Raw genomic sequence first — 24,158 nt, 5'->3', positions numbered from 1 at the left:
TGAATTAGCATGACCTGAACACACCTCCTTGGCTACGCGCCTCTGAGCCTCCTAACCGAGAGGGAGGTTACTTCCCATTCTGTTTTCTTATCTGTCACATAGGAATAATACCTATTTCACTGGTTTGTTATGAGGATTAAATAAGAGTTAAACTAAAAACATTATAACTATCATCATCATTGTTAAATGAGGGATAAGAAAAAGGAAGATGTCACAGGTACTATTTTAGTAGATTTGAGTTGACATTAATAAAGAAGAAAAAACAAGTTAATGTGAGTTTGGTTTTAGAGGAGCTGTTTTCAGAGTGAAGAGAGACTGGTGTTGGAGACAGAGGCATTTAGATAGGAGATAATACTCTCCTCTTATACTTGACTTTCCCTTGATTTGATTTTCAGTCTCCAGAACTTCTACTGCACTCCTGTATCTCCCAATTTTTAACTGAATGCATGGCTGCCTAAAAAAAATAATAACCCTTCATTTTATAGCCTAGCCCCACTTGCAGTTAGATGATTAAGTAATGACCAGTGTGACACAGCAGAAGTATGTATATGGGACTTCTTGGGGAAGAGGGAGACAGTCATGCTCCTCTTTGTTCTTTTTTCTATCCTGTTGCCTGAAAGGTGAATCTTATGACTGGAGCTTTAGCAGCCATTGTGAACCATGAAAACACAGGCCACATCCTAAGGAGTGGCAGAAGAGCAGGGTTCTTAACAAAGTCAGCTGCAACCCTTGGCTGCACAGAATTACCTAGGAAGCTTTTTTAAAAAATACCCATGGCCCACCCTCAAATATCCTGACTTAATGGTCTGGGTTGGGACCAACACACGGGTATCTGAGTATGAGTATTAAAAGCTCCCCAGGTGACTAAAATGTGAAGCTAGGGTTTAAAAACCCTTATTTAAACACATCATTATCATCTCATTATATTATTCAGTATCTTAGTCCATGAAGACTTTTGTTAAAATGGCATAACTAATATAAAACCATAATAACAGCTACCAATTATTGAATATCTCCATTACGCCACTAGGCTCAGTAGGCTCCCTGCGAGTCATTTCACATTCATTCTCTAACTCAATCCCTATAACAACACTCTGATGTCAATATTATAATCTTCTTTTTAATTCCTGGAAAACTAAGGCATACTGACTTCGAGTAATTGACTTAAGAGTTCCACAGCTTAGTATTCAAGCTCGGAACTGACTAAATCCAAGGCAGTTCTCCTGTGCACCACACAGCAGTGCCTCTCCAGATGGGTTTTACTTTCTTTCATTTCATCTAGGGGTGCCAGGGAAGGTGCTATTGAGCAGTGAGGTGGTGGGGGAGGAAGCAGGAGGAAGACACTGGGAATATTTAACATCAATCTCCTCTGAGTAACCAGTAGTCCACCTTACTTCTTGGGTCCTATGATTTACTCAACAATGGACCTAACTGAAAGTCATTTTCCTTTAACCATTATATAGAGCTACTTAATAAAGATTTACACTTGTTTTCATGTAAACTTCCCTTTGATCTAGATCCAGAAACGTACCAACTTCAGATTACATTCCAAGCACCAAATCCTCACCTATTTTCAGCTTCCTGGTTTAGAAGTTTCAATAAATCATGTGAAATGCATAGAAAAACTCGTCTCTTTCTCTCCTAATGTTTAATGATAATTTATAGCCCTAGAACATTTGTAAATTTAACAGCCCATCAAAGTGTCTGAGAGCACACTAGTTCTAAGGACTCATTAAGTGACATTAAACATAACTTTCCATGAAGTACTGTACAGCATGAATGGGTGGGCAGGCTGGTGAACAGCCACCACTACAATAATTTATCGTTTGTAATTTTGCCTTATTACTTGCAAAAACATTTGTTAAAGGGGGGCAGTCAGTTACAAAAAGAAAAAGTGCTTCACTACTTTGTTAATGCTATAAATTACAAAGGCAGAGAAATCCTTTATGATCCTAAGGATGTGCTAATTCTTTCTCTAGCCACCCAAAAATGACAAGGAAGAAGTTTTGTAGTAAAGGCTTACAGGATTTTAAAAATTCATTTCTTTGAACAAGGTTGTACTGTTTCCAGCTCGCCTCCTCCCAAAATTCCAAAGAACTTCAGGAAAAAGAAACCAAAAAATGTAGAATTTTTTTCCAATACACAAGTGGGAGAGTCCCCTACTTTATTAAACTCACATCCATAAAATGGAATTCTTTTGCTCCAGAAATATCTAAAGAGATAAGGCCTCATACAGGCTTTTATTCCGTGTAACTGGATTTTACAATACCACAAACAGCTACCCTAATTTTGTCAAGGTATTCATCCTACCTTGATGAGCAAAATTAGGACAACAAGCAATGCTATCATTAAAAACGAATGTTAACTTGAAGCTGACAGTGACCACAGACTAAGTTAAAGTGACAAAAGTCAGTGGTCAACATTTAGCGTTCCCTCTTGAGTAAGAAACAGTCTTCACATGTTTTCCTTAACAACCCAACCGGATAACCAGGAACAAACACCATGCAACTTTCACGGTTCTCCTTCTCTCACTATTTACTATATGACTAAAGACTTAACAGAATTTAAAAGTTTTAACTATCAGTGCATTAAGCATAATACAGTAATTGTGCCCATAGCATAATTTTTTACCACTATAAAGTAGATCACTTATTTGATTTAAGCTTAGCTTAAAAGAACTGGTTTTTTTCATCTTCTAGAGGCAGTCCCAAACTCCCAGCACAAGTGTCTGTATTTCTTTGCCCAAATTCCACAAATCACTTTTACTACCTTTTACTAACTTTGCTGACTAAAAATGTTCTCTTTATAAACTTCAACAACTTGGCCGTGAATTTCTGCAGCAGAAATAGTTTTCCTGTATGGAAGTTAAGTCATGGGATTAACTTCACCTAAAAGAGCAGTCATTTTGAAAATGACCCACCAAAGTCACCAGTAACGTTAGCTAATTCACCTCAGAGTGTTCCTATGCGTACATAACAACATATACGACAGTCCCAGCAAAATCAGTGGCTGCTCTATAAGAGCACTTAGTTTACCTTTAAAACTTCCTTTCTGAACAACATTATTTAAGAGAAAATATGGTTCCACCAAGATTATATTTTATATATAATCATTCACTTTCCAGCCACTTAATAAAGCTCAGCCATACAGTTCACAAGTAATTTCAGTGATTTTTTTTGTGTTAATTTTAATGTTTCCATAAACTTTCTGCGCTTATATCTAGCATGTAAAAGGCCTGCCCTGTGGCAACCTAAACCATGAATATCTAAATGGCTGAGAGATTTATCAACTGGGAGAAGAAAAATGCTCATCAAAATAACTTCTAAATTTATGCTTCAGCAACTGATTTTTAAAATTCTACTCAGAGCTAATAAACCAGGGAGGTTTATTTTTTCCTGAATAACCAGTTAGTTGTTTGACTCAATTGAGTGAATTTAGTTGGCTGCTTTGACTTTAGGTGGCTTAGCTGACATACACTCTAACTTGACGGGTGAGGTGTTTTGAGGTTGTCTCATGTGAATTTCTGTATTTAGCAACTGCCAATAAGTTAGCATGATTATGAAATTCACAATTAGCCAATTTCTTCCAACACACATGTACAAAGCAGAACCAAGAAAAGTGAAAGAAAATCATCATCAGGCAGCATGCCTTCTTGATTCTTTTCCTGTCACTAATACCAATTTATATAAACTACATAACATGATAATTTGAAGCACAATTTGTTCATATACAAAATTATAATTCTAATTCCTTATTAACTGGTGTTAAGTAAGAATTACCAGATTATTCCGAAGCTAATATTCCATAATAGCAAGCAGACACAGGTTGAGTAGTCATCTAAAATTAGCTTATTCACTGTAAAATAAAGATTGAATGTTAAGGTATAAAATTATTCTAAATCCCCAAACACACCAGAACCAATTGTGAAATTAAATGTGACACTTTCCATAATTCAAACTACAGTACTTGATTTTTGTCTTTCTCCTCAGCTACCCCTAAATCAAATTAGCCTTATTGATTATAACTCAGCAATCTCTGTCTTGTTACTATGATTTTCAAATTTTAATGAAATGTACAATTCAGTTGTACACAGTTAAGTTGGTTTTCTTAAATTACAATATAGGAGATTAAGTATAGGCTCAATGGATATCTCAAATGCTATAGTTTACAGACACAGTGAAAACCAATTTCTTTGCTAGGTTAAGACAATTGATAAATTCATGCATCACAAACTTGGTTTTGGTCTACCACGACAGATGATCACTCATTATCAAAGTAAGATCTTATGAATTGATTAGCAATGTTATTTAAGCACTGGCTGCACACAGGTCCTGGAATGAAAGAGAAGCCCTAGTCCAATTAAAATGTGTTACCGTGTACAAATGATGGTTAACGGCTTTAGTAAAAGCAGAACCACCAAATTAAAATTCACAAGTCATTACCCTAGAAAACAGAAAAGTATACAATATATTTTCTACAAATTTGCTAATGAGACATCTTTGCTATGGACAGCAGCTTTGCTGGAACAAAAGTCCATATTGGGTGCTTTGCCCTGATAAGCATCCCTCTGGTGTGACATACACAATAAACAGCCTCAAAGAACACATTCATTAAACTTAGACTGTTTCAGCATTGCTTTCAGTGTACTGAGATTTGGATTTGGTTTTGATTTTTTAACTTACGAGAAAAACATATCTTAACAGCATTTCCTTGACAATCGCAGTTGGCAGAGCGCTGAGCCCTCTTCTTTATTCAGAACAGAAAGTATCTGGTAAGCCCTGGCCCCACCTTCAGATGCTTCCTTCTGCTTCCCCAACCCAAAGCTGTGGCAGTAACTCTCAAGCCATCTTTATTTGTAAACAGTACCGAGATGCCTCTCTTCATGGCTCATACTAGATTTTATACAGCATCACCAAATGTGCTGTAATGATTCCTGTTACTTCGTTAACTGTTGTTTTTTTCTATTAAAGAATAGATGTGTACCCCCTTTTCAGTCTTCTTGTCATAATAATCTTTAAGTGATTTATTTCTATCTCTTACTTTTTGCTTAACTTTGGTGAAATTAATATAAAAATATTACTAAAGAAGGATATCAGAGTACATGAATGAATTGATTTGAGCTCTCATTTCTCCTCTTCTCAACAAATGGGGATGAAACGTTCATTCTCTCCACACAGATATAATAATAAATGTTATTAGCCACTTTATCACCTGAGGAATTGTCACCGAGGGAGCGTTTAGCATGCAAATGCCTCTATCCGAGCTACTTTTTCCTCAACAGAACACAAGCCAAGGTTTCATTAAACAGTGCTTGGTCATTTACAACACACACCAAAGATAACTGAGGATGCTACTTAAGATGAGAATGTATTAGCTGTTAAAGAGCATTAAGCCATTGTTTCTGTGTCATAAGGCACCAATTCTCAGCTGTACATACATTTATATATATTTAAGTGTAATGTTTCATTTATTGGATCATGCATTTTCTATTATGATGAATTTCAATTTCAATTACCACAATGATGTTTACACAAGCTGCAAACATTTTTTTTAACTAGAGGAAAATAAGTCCTATTCATTAGCACTGCTCACTGTCAATTATGAAATACATTTATTTTCACCAGAGCTATACAATACTTAGTTTGAAAATATGTCATTACTCAATGAGAATAGGTTAAAATAAAGCATCAAGATTAACTAAGCTAGATCTACAGTAATCTATCACTCAAATAATAAAAATTAGTGCTTATTAATTTCTTATGATGTGCCATGCACAGAACTAAGGACTTCATGTGTATTAACTCAATGTCATGAGCAAAATAACACTGTGAGGCAGGTACTCTTCTCATCCCTATTTTACAAGTAGGAAAAAATGAAGCACCAAGAAGTTAAAGCACTTGCCTAAAACTACATAGCTAGTAAGTGGCAGATAATTAGTTCTAGAACTTATGCTCTAAATTCTAAAATAAGCCAATATGTCATGATGCCTCTTAAGAAGTCTTACTGAATCAAACGCTATTACCAGCACCAAGAGAACTTTAATTTTAAAAATAAAGTAATAGGTTTATTAAGATATGCACATTGTAGCACTTTAGAAAGTTCATGTTAGACATAGTCTCAAAAATGTATTAGCATATAAAATGAAACTCAAAACACAAAGTAACCAGAATACTTTGTATAAATTGAGTACCTCTTGCTCCACTTTCCCAAATCCATTCATTATGAAAATCTGTCACTAGGCATATATAATATTGAAAGTATTTCTTTTTGTTTCCTACTTAGACAAGCTATTCATGGTCTGAAAAAGCAGCTAATCTATACATTATTGCAAATGCCACACCATGTTGTACCCAGAAAACCTTTGATAAATACTAAATATTACATTGACAATGAGTAATGGCAACCGAAAACAAAATTACAACGTAACCCAAAGATGAAATATGAAGCCGAAATAAAATGGATGTGAGTCCCATTCAAGCTGTCCCTTAGTCTTTGAGGTCTGTGAAAAGAGAAGTCCTTATTTAGGACAAAGGGAAATTGTATTTTTGATGTCTAGAAAAGATAATCACATCACTTCTGATTACTATTACAATACTAAAAAACGAGTCAGGTAAGGACATGAGAAAGGAAGCATGAATAAGCCATCTCATATAATTATTTCATTCTCTGCATATACAGAAAATAAATGCAAAAAGGCTAGCATATTATCTGAAAAATTCAGGTATCCTAATGATTTAGGTTTCTAGGTATCCTAAATGATTTTCTTAAAGTCTCATTTGTCTCTAGGGAAAGGAAGAGGGGTAGGCTAGAAGGAGACATTTTCTTTGAAAATTACTATGTGCATGTATTACCTATTATTTTAATAAAAATAAAATGTTAGGTATACATCAACACCCAATCTAAAATTGCAATGTTTAGCAAATTCTACTTAGACTTATTTTAAATAATTCATAAATGATTGGTAAATAATTCTGAATTTCTGCATTTAAAACAATAGGCCAGAGAGAAAAATATTAAACCTATGTTTAAAAATATATGTGTTATACTTTTCATATACATTTATGGAACATATATACAGACATTTTTATAGAGACAGAGAAATACAGATTTTTTTTTTTTTGCCAGTGGTAAAACTATATATACTACACAAAAGAGTAAACTGTAGATATCCGCAGAGCAAACACAGTTTCTTGGACATCAAAAACACATTACTGGTTTATGTGGAAACACAAGAACAATTCCTCTTATAGAACACTGATGGATACGAAATAATTGCTATCAAATGTTTCTTGTATACCTGCTTTTTTTATACAAATGAAATGTAATGTAGAGATGCAATTTCCTTGATAAAAAATAGAAGATAAGTATTTATTTACATCCTCTTAAATTATCTCTACAGCAAAAAATATTTTAACACAAAGTATTAATTTTCTCCTAGGGGAAAAAACAGAGAGGAAAAATAAAGTTACCAGAGGAGCTTTTCAAGGGTTCGGTTGGGGTCTGATTTCACAAAGTAATATATGTATTTGAAGGTTTTGCATTTATTTGAATTTCCTAGGTATCACTCTGATTTTCTTCACTAGTCCATTATGGAATGGGGGAAGATTTATAAAGGAAGAAGGAACTAGCCACTTGAAGGGGAGTCCCGCACTAGCTCCTCCAGGTCTTGGAGAAGCGCTGGCCCCACTCACAGCCTTTTAGCCACCAGCAATCCAGCCCGTGGCGGAGAGAAGGAAGAACGGACAGGGCGATGGGAGGCACAGCACTGCAGAAACATCTGCTTCTCTCATTCATTCCCATCTCGCCCTCTTCTCTCTCCTTAATTCTCCTCTCCCTTCTCCTTTTCTTTCTCTCTTCTCCAGGGCCTTGTCTTTTCTTCCATCTTTTTTCTCCCACTCTTCTTGTTTTACTCCATTCTTCCCTTCTCTTTCTCTTTTTCTCACTTGCTCTCTACTGTTCCCTTCTCCAGTTTATTTTCTTCTCTCCTCTAACATATTCACGTAGTTGTATACTGTGCCCTTCCACAAAAGCTTTGGCACATTTGCAAGAATACACAAAATTATAATTCTTAGGGAAAATTCCAGCAGGGAAATTTGGGAAAATCCAGTAGATACAGTAGATGAGCGAGACTAGCAAGTATGGGATCTTTCATCTCTCTCTTCACTACACCTCCAATCCTCCATCTTGTCAACTAGTTATTTCTTTTCTTTTTTTAAATTTTCTTTTTTTGTGAGGAAGATTAGCCCTGAGCTAACATCTGCTGCCAATCCTCCCCTTTTTTTTTCTGAGGAAGACTGGCCCTGAGCTAACATCCGTGCCCATCTTCCTCTACTTTATATGTGGGACGCCTGCCACAGCATAGCTCAACAAGCGGCACCATGTCCACACCCGAGATCCAAACTGTCGAACCCCGGCCGCCAAAGTAGAACATGTGAACGTAACAGCTGCACCACGGCCCTTATTTTTTTTCTTTTTAAGCCTTCTTGTTTACCTGCCCCCCCACTACCAGCATCCTTTTCTCCCCTTCTTTGTCTGTCTCTTCATTACTCTAGTTGAAGAACACACTTTCATAATTAACCAAGTGCTCCATAACCTTCCCCTTCCAAGACACATAAAATCTCCCCAGATGTTACCGGGAGAACATCTCCTGCTCCCAGCCCTCTCCTTAGCAAGCCTACGGCAGAAGCATAGGATATGTCCCAAATAACACTCTCCTAGGATGGAAACAATACTGTATGTACCAAACATTTTAATCCACCATAGGAGATCGCCAGTATGGTTGTTGAAGATAGTCTTTGAAAATATTTTCCTAATCTATTCATGTACCCCAAAACATTTTATTTAAATTAAGTTTAACAATCATCCTTTCAAAATAATTTGACCAAGATTACATTTTAGAATTCACCTCAGAGGTCAGTATTTTGTTTGTCTATACGCACTGAATCTGCACTAAACTCATTCCCAATACAAGTGCACTTTTATGTACAATGCAGAATATTTTCCATTTCTTGCTTTCCAATAAATGCACACAGAGGTATAACAAGAAGGAAAAGTCCTTTAATAGTCTAAATTGAGTTCTTTTTTTATTTATGTGCACTCCAGCTTTTTAAAAATTTCTTCCTTTTATTATTTGTGAGTCATTTGTTAATCTTAATACCAATCAGGCCAAGACTCAGGGTCCTTTTCTGAAGTGAACCGCTCCTCCAAAGACGTTATTAATGTGTTTTCCATGACGAATTACACATAAACCGCCAGTTCTACTCAAGAGCCAGGATCAGACATGCAACTAGGCTGCAAAAATCTGAGGTGCCAACTCTTTGGACCTTTCTTGTCTCCTTCTGCATGGAAAAAGTAAGAAAGGAAAAACTTCCTGAGCAGATGCCAAATGAGCCCAGGAACCCGCGAGGCGGCCTCGCGGGCAGCAGCCCCTCGCCCACAGCCCAGCCGGCAGCCCCCGCGGCCTCCCTGCGCTGCTGCGGCACATTACTTCCGCTTTTCTAACTTTTCCACTTCTGAGCACCATCAATTATGCACTAGAATAACAGAGGCCTGGCAAGGCAGTGTAACATAAAGGCCGATTATGACGATAAATAATTTAAACACTTGCGTGCCATGTTCCTTTTACCACTGATAGGAGACCAGGGGAATGTGATGCACATGGAAGATCCAAATGCACCATAATGACCAGTTTGGAGAAAGCAGACAGTACACTCCCCAGCGAACCTTCCTGTTCACTGTCCACTGGGAGGAAAGGAGCAAAGTAAATGAACTGCTCACAAAAGTATTCACACTTGCAAAAACTGATTAAGAATCCCAAAGGCCATGGATCCTAACTGACATGTATTTTTGGCCCTGGATGCAGCCCAGGAAGTGCAGGGAACCATATTTTAGAGATCCTTAGCATCACAACATTCCAGAAAAAGGTAAACAATTACATAGACAAAGTTTTTAGAGAAAAGACACACTGTTTCCACGTCAAGTTATTCAAACTTTAAGGAAATTCAAACTTGGACAGCTCTTTACCACAGAGTCTGTATGTTCATTTGTTGATGAGGTATAACTGGGGATTAACAGATGTAGCGATTGCTGGTCTAACCCCTTTTTAAACTTCTCTCACCATCTCTCAACTGTCACTCAGAAACTCCTCACGTTCCTTGATTAGTATGCTATTTTTCAAATTGTGATTTGAAAAATTCACAGTTGAGAAGAAACTTTTCCATGTTCAAAAACTGCAAAGATAAGAAGTCACGTCCCGCAATGTACTGGGAAGTTCAAAATGCAGCCACACTGGCAGCATCTGGATGCCAGGACGATGGTGTTTCTTATCCACACAGGCAAACTAAATTTTAAATTGGGTCTTTAACGGTGTACTTTCAAACTAAACAAAAAGATGACTACAAACTGAAAAAATTCAGATAACTGCCTCGAGTCTGTTGATCTTCTTTATGGAGATAATTCCCAAGGTATAACACAACATTTCTAATGCTTAAAAAAGGTACAATAATCCCAGTAGGCTATGTGAGAGTGAAAGCGGAAAGAATAAAACTACATTCCAGTAGGGATGTTGATAAAGCAAAAGCCGACCTTAAAATATATGAAATTCACAAGAACGGCAGTGAATTCATGTCAAATGATACTCAACTTCATTTTGGGAATGAGGCTCCCATTATCCAGAAATATTCCAAAATTAATCCTTAGTCTACATGAGAGCTAATATTACATTCCTAAATGCAAATTGACGAAAACTCTAGGGGGAAAAACCATTTTGAACTGTGGTTTCCAGAAGGCTTCAGGTTTAGTCATGTCAAATTAAAGGGGAGCAAAGCTTCTTAAAATAACATTCTTCTTAAATCGCATCCATATGATTTAGCAAATTGATATGGCCAAAGTCAATAAATCATGATGCAGAGTCTTTATTTTAATGTATGACTGCTTTTATTTTATTTTTTGCTTTGAGCCAACTCCTGATAATTTTTAGCCCCAAGTTGGATGTATATTCTTGTCTAGGCAAAACACACTACTCCTCACATAATGCGTTCCTGGTTTTCAATGTCAACCCACCACCAGTGAAAGAAATCGTCGCCAACAGTTCAGCAGGGCAGAGAGCAGGCTGCCTCTGTGGCTGCACCAACATGCAACCCATTAACTGCCTTTCAGTCGGCAGTATTTGAATTTGTAGATTTTTCACCACTTTTCAGCATGTAAGTGCTTCTTTTTTTCTTAACCCCAGGGATTTCATTTTGTGCTGACACATACCCAAGAAGCAATCTCCATGAAACTATCCTTTTAAGGCAAGCATTCTGTGCACTCCTTAATGATGGGCGTTTAAGAGAAATGGTAATTATGATAGATTTTGAGCCTTAGGTAACAGACAGCCTCACAGTGAGAGAGTTCACTACATTTAAGACCAAACTTCTCATTAAGAAATGCAGATGTATCAATTCAGTTCTGTGCAGACACACTGACAGTGAAGGCCAAGTTGGTAAAAGCATTCATCCTTACGATGGATGGTCTCACCAGTGAGCCAACACTCCACAAGGTCATGCTAGTTTGCCCAGATTGTGAGCAAATGAAACTTCTCGGGGACAAGAAAACCTAAGGGACACTGGTTGGAAATACTATTAAAAGCATCAATGCTTTAAGTATCATTCCCCTCTTTTTTATCCTTTTTATGACTTTAAAACTTTTTTGTTTAAATGTGTCATCTAAGCTACCACATTAGATACTCTGCATGCTGTAAGTCTGATTCTGAAATCATAGTTCCAGACAAAAGCAGTCTTAACTAATGCTAGCGATAAAACTACCACAAAAACATATTTTATATCTATGATTCCCTCAAAACACATTCCAGATAAACACTGCTGTTAAATGAGAAAAAATATAATAAATCCTTGAACCAGGATGCCATGACCTCAATCTCTTCCCCACCCATGTATGTGCATAACTTTTCCTGCCCAGCTTGCCTGGAAAGATGGCAAACAGAATTTGAAATTTTGTGGATCCCAAAGCACAAAACATGTTCAAATTCAATACAAGGAAATGCTTTATCTTATCTTTTAGAGATTAATAATCCAAAACTGTGAGGAACTTCAGAACGCCATGACAAGTTTTAACCAAATGACATGTAAGTTTCTTCCAGGCACTCAAACTATCGATGAAATGGAAAATCTGAAATAAAGGATTTATTTATCAGTCTACTGTAAGAGACTTGTTTTCAGAAGAGTTTCTATATCAAATTACAGTGTTTATCACAGCTAAAATAACTTGGAATATCATATCCGATTTTTTCTCAAGAAGATCAGATCCTGTTCTCTAATATGAACGACATAAACCACGTATCTTGCAAAACAACACTTCTTCTATTAGAAAATTTAAAAGCTAAGCCCCATGAAGACAGCCTAAAAGGGAAAGAGTGAAACATGGGCAAACCCATAATAACCAGCTGTGAAGGTTATAAGGCTCCGGTAGAGGAGCAGGAGTGATGATACCGACACAGAGCAAGAATCTGTGAACCATCAGAGAAGAACAGGAAAAGTATTTAGTATTTTACAAATATTTGAGAGCAAAGCAAGCATTTCTGGTTTAAATCAACCATATTTTAAAACTTGCTGGTTTTATAAGAACATCCCACTATAAATCTTTCTAAAATTTGCCCGCTTTTTGTTTATTTTATTTTACTCAGGCCAGTAATGACCACGACAAATACCTAAATGCTGAACTAAGCAAAGATTCTATCTCCAAATTTTATGTGGGGGGCTTAAATTTCTTCTAGAAATCCAACGACTGTAAACAAGTTCAATATTGGTCACTTTCTTTTTGTTAAACCATAACCCAAAAATAAAATCTTTACAGAATCTTAAGGGCAATCAAAAGTGTGGAAAAAATCCCCCAAAATTATTGCCATATCCTCTCCAATCCTTAATCCATGCCCGAAAAAAAGTTTTGGTTAAAGTAAGTCCTTTCAATCTATAATATCTAGAATGACAAGAGAAGTCCTGTGATGCCATCCTGCTTCCAGCATCTGTCAAGAAAATCACAAACCTAACTCTCAATTCATGGGAGAGTGCTAACAGGAGATGAATAATGCTTCAGAGGGAGAAAGCATATTATTAGAAAGGTTCAAGACCAAATAGTCACAGAGAGCTGCAAAGCACTTTTTTTCCTCCTTTTCAAGTATGAGTTATTGAATTAAAAAATATAGATGAACAAACTATTTTTTAGTGAAAATCCTCAAAATACAAGAAAAATATAATGCCATATATATATGCATATATACACTCACTATATGATCAGTTTAAAATTTAAAAGCCTCTAAAGAGAAAAATAACTAAGATAATAGTTTACTTTTCTAGGTTATTTTTTGCTTTTCAACTACTTTTAATTATAAAACTGCCTTTAAGGGTTCCTACCATCTAATCCACACAACAAATCTCATCGAAGATACTCACATGAGCTACACTGTGGAATACTGTAGAAGCATATAGTCTGTGCTGCAGGTAGTAAGAATTCAGCCTTCAGTTATAAAGGTGTTTCTTTTAAAATACAAATTATTACTTGGGGCATTTAACACTGTCTCACTTTTCTCCATCCCATATCCTCACATTCAGAAGAATAACATGCATAAAATGGGATATTAAAATACAGGATATAATTTATACTTTCTAGAATATCATCACTTTGAAAATGGCAGGGGATGGGCAGTGACATAGCAACAATCATTTGGTAAATTTAATAATATGACATATACCTGCTTAAATAATAGTGGTGGGCAGAGGCAGCACGGTAAAAGAGCCAGGAGCACAGTTTCTGGAACCCATTGCCTGGGTTTATCATCTCAGTTCTACTACCTACTAATGGTCTAACCTTTATCACCATATTTAATCTGTCTTAGTTTTGTCACCTGCAAAATGAAGATGGCAATAATAGAGCCTACCTCATAGGGTCATTATACAAATTATATGACTTCATATATGCACACTGCTTGAAAAGAGATTGGTACATAGTAAGAGCTATGTAAATATTGTCTTATTTTAAGGCTGTTCTGCACACTGTTGTGTTGTGAATGAAGCGCTCAGTGCAGGGCCCAATCCAGCATAGTGGTCGCCAGTAGTGCTATTTTTATTCTAATGGCACAGGTTAATAAGAGCAAGCCTTACCAATTATTAGTGCCTTTATAAACAGTGAACAAATAAATAAACAAGGATCTCATCTCACTTACTATCAAAGAAATTTGTATTAAAACAACAGCTCTTTCTTGTTTATTAAATGAGAACCTCAAAAAAAACAAACCCGTCTAATAAGAGTATAATGAAACTATAAAGCAATCTGACAATATTACCAAGAATTATACAATGTGAATACTGTTTAGCCCAATAATCCTACTACTCTAACCTAGAGAAAAACCAAAATGAGGAAAACTTTAAGCAAAAAAAATTTGTAAGTTACTTATGTGTCGCTTATATTATGAAAAACTGAAAACAACATATACACCTAACAACAATGAACAGTAATTCAGTATTTTTAAATAGTCAGCAGGTTTGGAATACGCCACATGTAACTAAATTTCTCCATCTTGGCCTGTCAATGACTATTCATATATTAAAGGCACTGAAAGGCCCAGACTTAAAGTCATTTCTTTAATCCCTTATTTTCCAAACATACTGGTAACAGAAACTTTGGGAGAGGTAGTTAATATCTACTACTTGCCACTGAACTAGAGCACCAAAGAACGGATGGAAAAGTATTGGTTAAGTAAGTGATGATTAATCTTCTCCATGAAAATTTACACAGTCATTGACAAGGATAGTTTTCAGTATTATACAGGCTGCTTCCAGCAATGAGAAAATATTCACCATATAATGTTAAGTGAAAAAAGGCTAGACTCAATCAATTAATTACTAGCCAAGCATCTGAGAAAAGCTCAACTGGAAAAGTCCCAACATGAGTTGTAGAAATATGTGTAAATGTTTCTATAATGTGATGCTATTTCTCTAATGAAAACAAATTCACAATAATAAAATCAATGTGCGTTAGTGATATCAAGGCCCATCTCCCTTCTTCCTGATTTGGAAGTGTACTTTGTTTATCTGGTGGTTACTTTAATAAGGCCTGAGGGGAGACTCCTTACTGAAAGTGACCTGTAACAAGAAAGTAGAAAACAAACAGAGCGATCATTCAGCTTCACCAGAGGAATACACGGAAGCAGCCAGCCCTGTCAATTTGAAAGAGGCTAATGAAACATTATCTGCAGGTGAGCGGACTGTCTCGCAGCATTACAACTCTAAGGTACAAATGATTTCCTAACCACAGAGGTAACCACTATACAGATACTGTGAAAGACGAATGAGAATGCTGCCACATGCAAGGTCAATCACAAGCCTCCCAGACAACCTGGATGTCTCTTCTCCCCCAGGAGAAGACGATCCGCGGGTGCCAGTGGGCACACCTGAGCAAGCCACACCACTGTCACTTCTCTTATATTTCTGAGTTTGAATTTTAGCAGTTTGGTATACATACCTATTTATATTTATGTATAAATAAATACAATGTATGTATACATAAAGCTCAAACATACTTCGAAAACTATGAATTTCATTGTTGAAATTTATTGGAGAAAATGAATAAACATCAATTTCCAATCCTTATGGTTGGTTGTCTGATTATGATTAATATAGTTTCAGGCAATCATTACATATGAGCAGGGTAGGCTATGAACAATAGGGGGAGAAAAACAACAAAAACCTAATGAATAATGGACAGTTCACTTTTATCTATGAAGCTTATTAATACATCAACTTCCTAGGTTCACTGACATCATGGTTTTATTTGATGCAATACATTCTATTCAGGGATTTTTTTTCTTTTCCTTTTATGACCTAACGATGCATTTAATTTTTAATTAAATTTCATTTTAAAGTATAGAGTATGTATAAAAGCCAAAGCAAGTGTGCAGCATCTGTTCATTGCATCTGCACTCACAACCACAAAAATTAACCTTAATCTAAAGAGGCACAAATGGGTTTTTATGCCATCAGGAGGCCCAAGTATTTAAAAATCAATGACTGTCCACCCAGGCAAAGAACAGCTGTTTCCTAACATTTCAGCTCTGCAATGAGCCCATGCTCAACCCCCAATGACTAGCCTAAAACTGCCCTCATTCTTGCTTTCCCCAGTTGAAACTGTCAGAGAAGGACACTCTCTAAAAGCCATGAACTGGATTAAGTGGAGACAAGGCAAGGCAGACCTGGCCTACCCAGACTGTATTTTGAGCAGCACCTTCTAGCGCCATCACTCAACGCTTTAGTGAAATCATAATCAATCTTACTTCCTGTGTCCAGAAATCCACGTAGTAAGACAGTTTACCTATTTGTGTTAAAAAGGCCAAGGAATGCTGACAGTGGACAGAGTCCCAACCGTCTAAAACAGTTCTCTCCCTGTAACCCCCTCAACTTCTAAAGAACATCACATAATCGGGCAATCATAACATTCTCTGAAACGTGTGCGCTTTTCCCTTCCTGAATGACGTGAAGTCAAGATGTTATGGAGAGGAGAAAATTATCGTGTGCAAAAATGTAAAGAAAAAGAGGATACGGGGAGTGGCCATATTTTTCCTTGGCATGCTGGGAATTTCTAGAAATCCTTTCAGGGATCAAAGTAACAGAGAATTCCACTGGGGAGAGTAGGAGGAAGAAAATCTCAGAAACTACAGATGAGAAGACAGACATGTATTCTGTGTGACATCTAAAATGTCATTTTGCCTCCTATTTTCCCAGCTTAAAAAAAAAACAAAAAAACTAAATTAGACGAATTTGAAGAACCCATGTGGCAGCATCGTTTTACAGTTTTTCCTGATTCACCCTAAGAACTAAATCTTGAAAACTACGTATTGGGACACATTACTAGGTAACGTAAGAAAACTTCCAGGAGGCTTTCAAAAAGAATTAAGAGGCAGTAACACATTTCTCTCCTAACACTGAGGCACCCTGCACCACCTGACTTCCAACAGGCTCAGCTCTTTCAATAACACCTCAGTAGATCTAACAAATCAGGTCAGCATCTTGCCATCTTAGTGTCTCCACTGTGGGGTCTCCGGACTATAGGAGTTCTGATAAGCCCTAGACCATACGACTTGAGTAGTGGCAACTCTGGCTGGTCATGGATTCAAATTCAGTGATTTAAGGGAGCATGAGTCAAGAGGGTTGAGAAATCCAGGGAAGCACCTTCTACTGACTGCACAGAAATTCATACCCCTATTGACTGCTTCCCAGTCTGTCCTTCGGGGCCCCTGGACTTCCTGCTGCAGTGATATGCTGTGCTCTGTGCATCCTGGGGTACCGCCTGGATTCAACCATCTGGGCCCTGAAAGGGTTCACAGTCTCCAGCCTGAATGGTGATTGTCTCCAGGAGTGTCTTTACTGTGTCTCAAGCATCAGGGCTTATTAAAACCCCGAAGGGAAGTAATCCCTGAATGCCACTAAAAGATCTCCAGCTGCTACCATTTATGAAGTAGGCTTGACAAGAGAGGGGGGAGGAAAAGCAGGAGGAGGAGGAAGGACGGGAAGAGAGAAGAATTTAGACAAGGGCAAGTTATCCAAACAGAGCCCCCATCAAAAAAGAGTCATGTTTTATCAGCTTAAGCTTTCCTGCCTCCTTTCCCAAAGGTATTTCCCCCCTCAACTCTCATTAATTCTTCTTTATAGCTGTCCACTATCTTTAAAAAATAATAATAATAAAGGCAGCACATGTCTAGAGAAAGTCCATGAGTGTGTGAAAATTAGAAAGACGAGCCAGATGAATTACCTGGAAACAGGGCTGAATACATCTTCCCTAAAAACCTGGGAGGAAAATGGTTTTTTCATGGAAAAGAATTAGAGTAGCTCTCAGTAACTGTCTCTCCCTTCTTCATTCTCTTTTGAAAAGGTCTTTTCATCTCATTAAGTTAAGCTGATTAATAAAAATTCAGCAGTTTGCCCATGGATCCTTTAGAAGTGGTGATGCAGCTGAAAGATGCAGGCGGAAGGGTTTTGTGCTGGAGACAATAAGGGGGATGACTTCTTAAATCCGCAGTTGTCATCCTCCATTAGAGAGAAATAGTCACCTTGCCTCAGATTCATCAAACATTATATTGCTACCTCCTACATTGTTATCTCCTGGTAACCTTCAGAAAAAGTTCAGTGCTTACTTATAAACAAAAGGAGAGAAAAAGGAACATTTAGAAAAAAAAGTGCACTGAGAACATTTTACTTCATTTAAAAAATTATTTATTCAAATTAATGAACAAAACATGGCCTGTAAAAAAAAAAGTTCACTAAAGAGAAAAGGCAATTTTATCCAAAGAAATTTCATGTGTAAACAGAAACTTGAACTTTTTACTGTAAAGAAAAACATACAGATAAATTCAGCTATTTATTCATAAATAATTGTTTATTTCGTCACCCAAAAATATCTTTGTTAATTACCTAGTCAGCACCTGACACATAAACAGTAGATGCTCAAGAGTTAATAAATGAATTTCTTCAACAAATTTTTTAAAACTGTTGTTTACTTTTAAAGATAAAAAAATTGTCAGATTATATAACGTCATGACTTGCCCATGTTTTCAACTGTTCGAGTATAAGTAAATTCATCCGGAGAAAAATTATAAAATGTCTATTACATGACAAGCTCCGAACAAGGGAACAGAAAGATGAGTAAATCTGTTTTATAGGAATTGAAGTATTTTCTTAGCCACCTTTAACTTGCATAACACTAAATTGTTCATTTGTATTTTATCCAAAGCATTTTTTCCCAGCTTACTAAATTAAATTTATCCTACTATTCATGATATTTTGTTTAAAAGCCCTCCTAAATGGCAGTTACTATTCATATGTTAACAATACTAACAAATTTATTTCTATCAAATCTTTGTACGCATGTGACTGTTTTTAGTGCTATCTTAACAAATTTGCCCACAATATATGGGATCAAGTTTTACAGTCAGTCTGGTTCTATCATTAAATTTGCTCTAAAATACCAGACCAAATAAATATTTTTGTCTGAATCTCACTTCAAAAAGGATTTTGGGAGGAAAAATGTTATTTTTACTTCACTCAAATCTTGTGGACATTGCATACTGAAAGTCAAGTCTTTACCGAATAGCCCCAAATATTTAAAAGTGTCAGGCATTTTTAAAGATGCAATTCTTGATTCAAAGATTGCTAAAACAAAAACAACGAGCACCATTACAAGCCCATCCTAAGCCTTGACCACATCAGCTCTTCAGCTATTACGGTTTTCTCCAGATAAATACGGAGGATTCAGAAACATTAAGAAAGCCAAACTTATTTGCCCACACATTCGCTGTGGCCTGAAGCCTGTCACCTGTTTTGCCATCATCAATCCATCTCTTCAAATACCTAAGAGGCTGAGACCAAACAATGCAGCTGAGCAAAACAATGAATAAGGGTCTTTTCACACTTCTACTGTGAAGAATAATCATAAGTTAGCTATGGCTTACAATTATCAAATAAAAAATGGGTGAACTACAGCACAGCACCTTTTCTACAAAATGAAAGATAAGCAGAATCTAAACAGATACTATATGTTTAACGCCACTATCATGCTCATATTTTTAAAATTCTACAAAGTGCCTACTACGTGCCAAGCAGTATGCTAACTACAGTAACCATAAAGATTAACAAGGTGTGACCCTGACACCAGGGCGATTCCAACGTGTCTGGTGTAACGTCTTTAGTGAGGTGAGATAGTTGCTATTGAGAGATGCTAAAGGGTAATGGCGGAGGCCACTAATTAAACGTGTTGGTGCTAGCTCCTCCTTTTACAAATCTACTTGGGCTCCTGGGTCTCCCTGTAAATACGAAGACAGGAAGGGTCACATACATTCACTGATGTTGTGTGTGTCATACAGAAACAGGTAGCTGTTGAAAGAACGTTAAAACTACGGCTTCTGAAAAAATAAAGTATTTACATGGGGGTGTGAGGGTGACAATGGGGAACACTGCTACTTCCTGCCAGTGGGTGCTGTCACTGAACGTGGTTCTGACGATGGAACTTCCTCGATTCCAAAGAAATATGAAAAACATCTTACTGAAAAAGCTCATCATGTAGAATTCTTTTGTGTGTAAAATATACACATTCGAGATCAGTTCTTCAAGTTCCCCCAGAAATAGTAATTTTATTGTATAAATTCCACTGGAATCAGGACTTTTAAATACTATCAGCACATTGTAGGTGGTTATTAAGCATGTGTAAGTAAAATATCAGATAAATGATAGTATGCCATGTATAACAAGGGCCCTGTAATACAAATTATTGCCTTTTTTCCACAAAAATAGCATCTTAGTGATGGTGTCACTCTGATAACAATATAAAATACAAGCAAACGACATAGAAGACAATTTGCAGATAAGATAAAATATAGTTTATGTCTGTATTTAAATAAAACAATTTGTTTTGCATATTAACAAATATCACTGTATTTCTATCTTATGCAGTTCTGGGAACTTAAACTTTTCAGTGTAACTATATACTCCAGCATATACTCCAACTTTCTCCAACATCTCACGATTGAGTCATGGGTACAACTGTCTACAATGTGTTAATAGTAACTCAATATTTGTAAAAAAGAAACATAGCTTAAAATCATAGTCCCATAATTCGCACTGTTATGACAATGAGCTCTTATTTTAAGAATGCCTTTCAATAAACATAACTATATTGTTAACTAGAAATAAATATTAGCAAAATAAACCTACTTTAATACTCATTCTCATAACCAAAAAATCAAAGATCACAAAATTATAAGCTAATGAAGAAAACCAACCCAGATTCTATAGAAGTTAAACTTGGATTCTTAAATTTAGTCAGACTGCTATTACTAGACAACACGGAAATGAAAAACATTAAGTTCATGTCCAACAAATCACTAAATGCAGAAACACACAGGCCCGCTGTCAGTAATGGCTGCTGCTCACAAATCAATCTACTTGGATGAGTACAAGACCTAACCTCCAAGAGGACACATCTTCGTGCTCTGCAATTGTGATTAGTCCATTGAAAACCCACACTGCCACAGGAAATGGGGTGAATCCAGTCCACTCTACCCACGGAACTGATTATGAATAATTTGACTAGAAACTGCTGAGAAAATAGACCGTAACGTGGGCCAGGCGTCTCCGAATAAATGAGACGATTTCTCCTCTGTACACAGGTCTGTCCAATGCAAGGAAGGCATAAACCAGGAGAATTAGGTAACAATTACTTTTTACTGTTTATATACCTGTCTCTACATTTACCACCATCTTGAAACAAATGCATTTGATAACTTACTTAAAAATTTAATTGATTTCCTGGCTGAATTATTCCTTCCTATAGAGTGAACTGGCATCTTAGAACTTATTTTGAAGGTTCAGCGTGTCTTGTCCACTTAGGTTTTCACTGATCATCAATTTTTGAAATGTTTGTTTCATATTATAAAGTGTGCCATTACACTATTTATATATTTTTAATAGCCATATATGAAAAGTAAATATGCTAAATTAGATGAGCTACATCAAAATAGGACAAAAGACTGTGACAGTAGAGTTATATTTATATAACTTACAATAAAGATTTATATTACATAATAGTATGCTGTGTTCCAATACTTATACATTTACCCAAATTTTCTAAAGTCTTCCCTACTCTACACCATATCTCTTCCCAAAAGCAAAGGAAAAACAAATGAAAACCAAAAAGTTTCAGTAAATCAACTGACGATAGATCTTATAGATATGAATTGAAAATATTTTTTTATTCTAAGTTCTTCTTTTCCTTCTTTCAAAACACTTTTTAAAAGCTTTTCTTAGTTTTTAGAACCAAACTAAACTAGAGTTTAATCAGATACAATTCAGTCAAAATTTCCCTGTGTCGAATTTCAGGATAGGATTCATCAACTTGGATGAGGGTAGCTGGCTAGTTTGGGTAGTTGGATACACGTTGAACATTATTTTTCTTACTGATTAACTGTAAGTTCATGTGGTTTTCCAGATAAATCCTTAAAATCATGTTTAGAAGGAACACAGAAAAAAAAAACTTTAAAAAAAAATCTTTCAAGTCATGTTTGAAAGTAAAACAAGAAAAATAACCTGTGTATTCTCTTCAAAAGTTTACACATGTTGTAGATATGTATGGTTTGGTTCCTCTACAGCGATAAACCAAAATGGGGGCGGGAGGGGGATAAATTATACATTTCAACTAAGGAAGTTAAAGACACCAAAGGATTCATGAAGGTGAAAATGACTTCTCAGTGGACAACAATCCTCTCATTTCACAGATGAGGGAACTTGACTTGACCAAGGTTAAGTGACTTGCTCAAGGTCAAATAGTTAAGTAGTGTCAAAGCCTTGACACATCTCAGATCTTCTGAGTCAGATGCTCCAGCCTAAGAGATCAACTAATTCAATCACCTTGTTGTAAAGATAAAAAACCGAGCTCCAGAGCATTTGGTGATTTGCTTAAGGTCAAACATCTAGTTGGCAGAGAAGAAAAAGTGACATCCACATCACCTGACTCCAGGCCTTACTACATTTTTGAAAGATATTACTTCATTTTTCAAACTGACAAAATCAGAAAGGAGAATTTTCACACAATTAACATATGAGTTCAGTGAGGTTACCAAAACATTTGGCAAGAGGCAGGCAAGAAAATGAAAGGAAAAGAGGAAGTCTACAGGCAGACAATATATTTTATAGGCTAATACTCATGACTAATTCTCCAAATTAACTAACCAAAACAATAATAGTAGTGATGATAATACCTAGATTTCAGTGAGGGAACGCTACCCATCAGGCATTTACTTTCTCATTGAATTGTCACATATTATATATCCTCCCTATTTTACACAAGCGGAAACAGGGTTAGAGAAAAGGGCTGGCATTTCAACCCAGGTCACCCCGACTTGAAAGTCAGTCAATGCTCTCTCCTTGATATAACTCTGTATCATCATAAAATTTTTTGTACATAAAAAGATAATGAAAACATACAGAAATTCATTTAAAAGTATTTACTAATGACTAACATTTACTAACCACATTTGCCATAATGCCTGGCACTGTTCTACTGTAACACATCATTTAATTATCACAATAACTCTATCAGATAAACACATTATTATGCTCATTTACAGCTGAGGAAGATGAAGCAGGGAAAGGTTAAGTAACTAGTCCAGGACCACAGCATCTAGTTAAGTGGAGGAGCTGAGTACTGGACCCAGAACCTGCCTCAGACTCTTAACCATCATGGGCCCGCCCTTGTGGATAGTGTTTCTGCATGTAAACCACTAACCCTAACCTCAAGAATCTTATAATCTAGAAATGGGAACAGTACACATACAAACATGCAGAGAGTGTACACAAACTAAAGTATTATCCATATGCCAGTATTATTCATATAAACAACGAAAGTAGGAGGCAGGGTGACAACTTCCACTGCAGAGGCACAAAGGACTGTGCATGAGGCATGAATCACCTGACGTGTCCAGGCACATGTTTCAACTAAAAGACCCGGGTTCTTCTGGCAAAGCAGAATTCCATAATGGATAAGGTGCCAAAACTCTTTCTTCCCCTGTGTTATCTCTCTGGACATTAGGTGGGAACCTGATCCACCCACATCCTATCAGGAGACCCTAGTCTTTGAAACTAATCAGAAATAATTTACTGGCTGTTAGGGCAAAAACTCCTGTGATGGAAGGAAGTAATAGGAAGAGAAAAAAGAGGGGGGAGTGGGATTTGAGGGACAAAATAACACAGAGTCAGTCCAAGCATTCATATCCTGTTCCCTATAGCTTAAAAACACTTATTTCTTGCTCAAATTGTATATACTGTGGAGTAGGCAAAAGCCACATTTAAAATTTTTAAGTAAATCCATATTGTTATTATGCAAACCAAAACTGACTGGAAGTGCAGGAATTTAGATCAAATACAGGGAAAAATTTCCTGACCGTATGATTGTTAAACTCTGAAACTTTTATTCAATGAACATTCAGAATTTCTTCTGAAATTCTTCAAAAACAGCTCTATACCTTGGCCAGTCCTCAGGAATGAAGCTTACCTAAATGCAGAGGAGGCGGCCGGCTGGCATGTGAATTCCCCACCCGTCCGATTACTCTTTACATACAACGT

General features: G+C 36.5%; 1 protein-coding gene across 2 annotated transcripts in view; it reads right to left on the bottom strand.

Annotated features, from left to right (window-relative positions):
- EFNA5 (ephrin A5) overlaps positions 1-24,158 on the bottom strand; it is a 270,735-nt gene that overhangs the window by 226,609 nt on the left and 19,968 nt on the right. The gene's annotated exons all lie outside the window — the stretch shown is intronic.

Source organism: Equus quagga, chromosome 7 (assembly GCF_021613505.1).
Source record: "Equus quagga isolate Etosha38 chromosome 7, UCLA_HA_Equagga_1.0, whole genome shotgun sequence".
In the NCBI taxonomy this organism is placed as follows: domain Eukaryota; kingdom Metazoa; phylum Chordata; class Mammalia; order Perissodactyla; family Equidae; genus Equus; species Equus quagga.
Note: the sequence above shows the minus strand (reverse complement) of the source record. Positions and strands in the feature narration are given on the sequence as shown.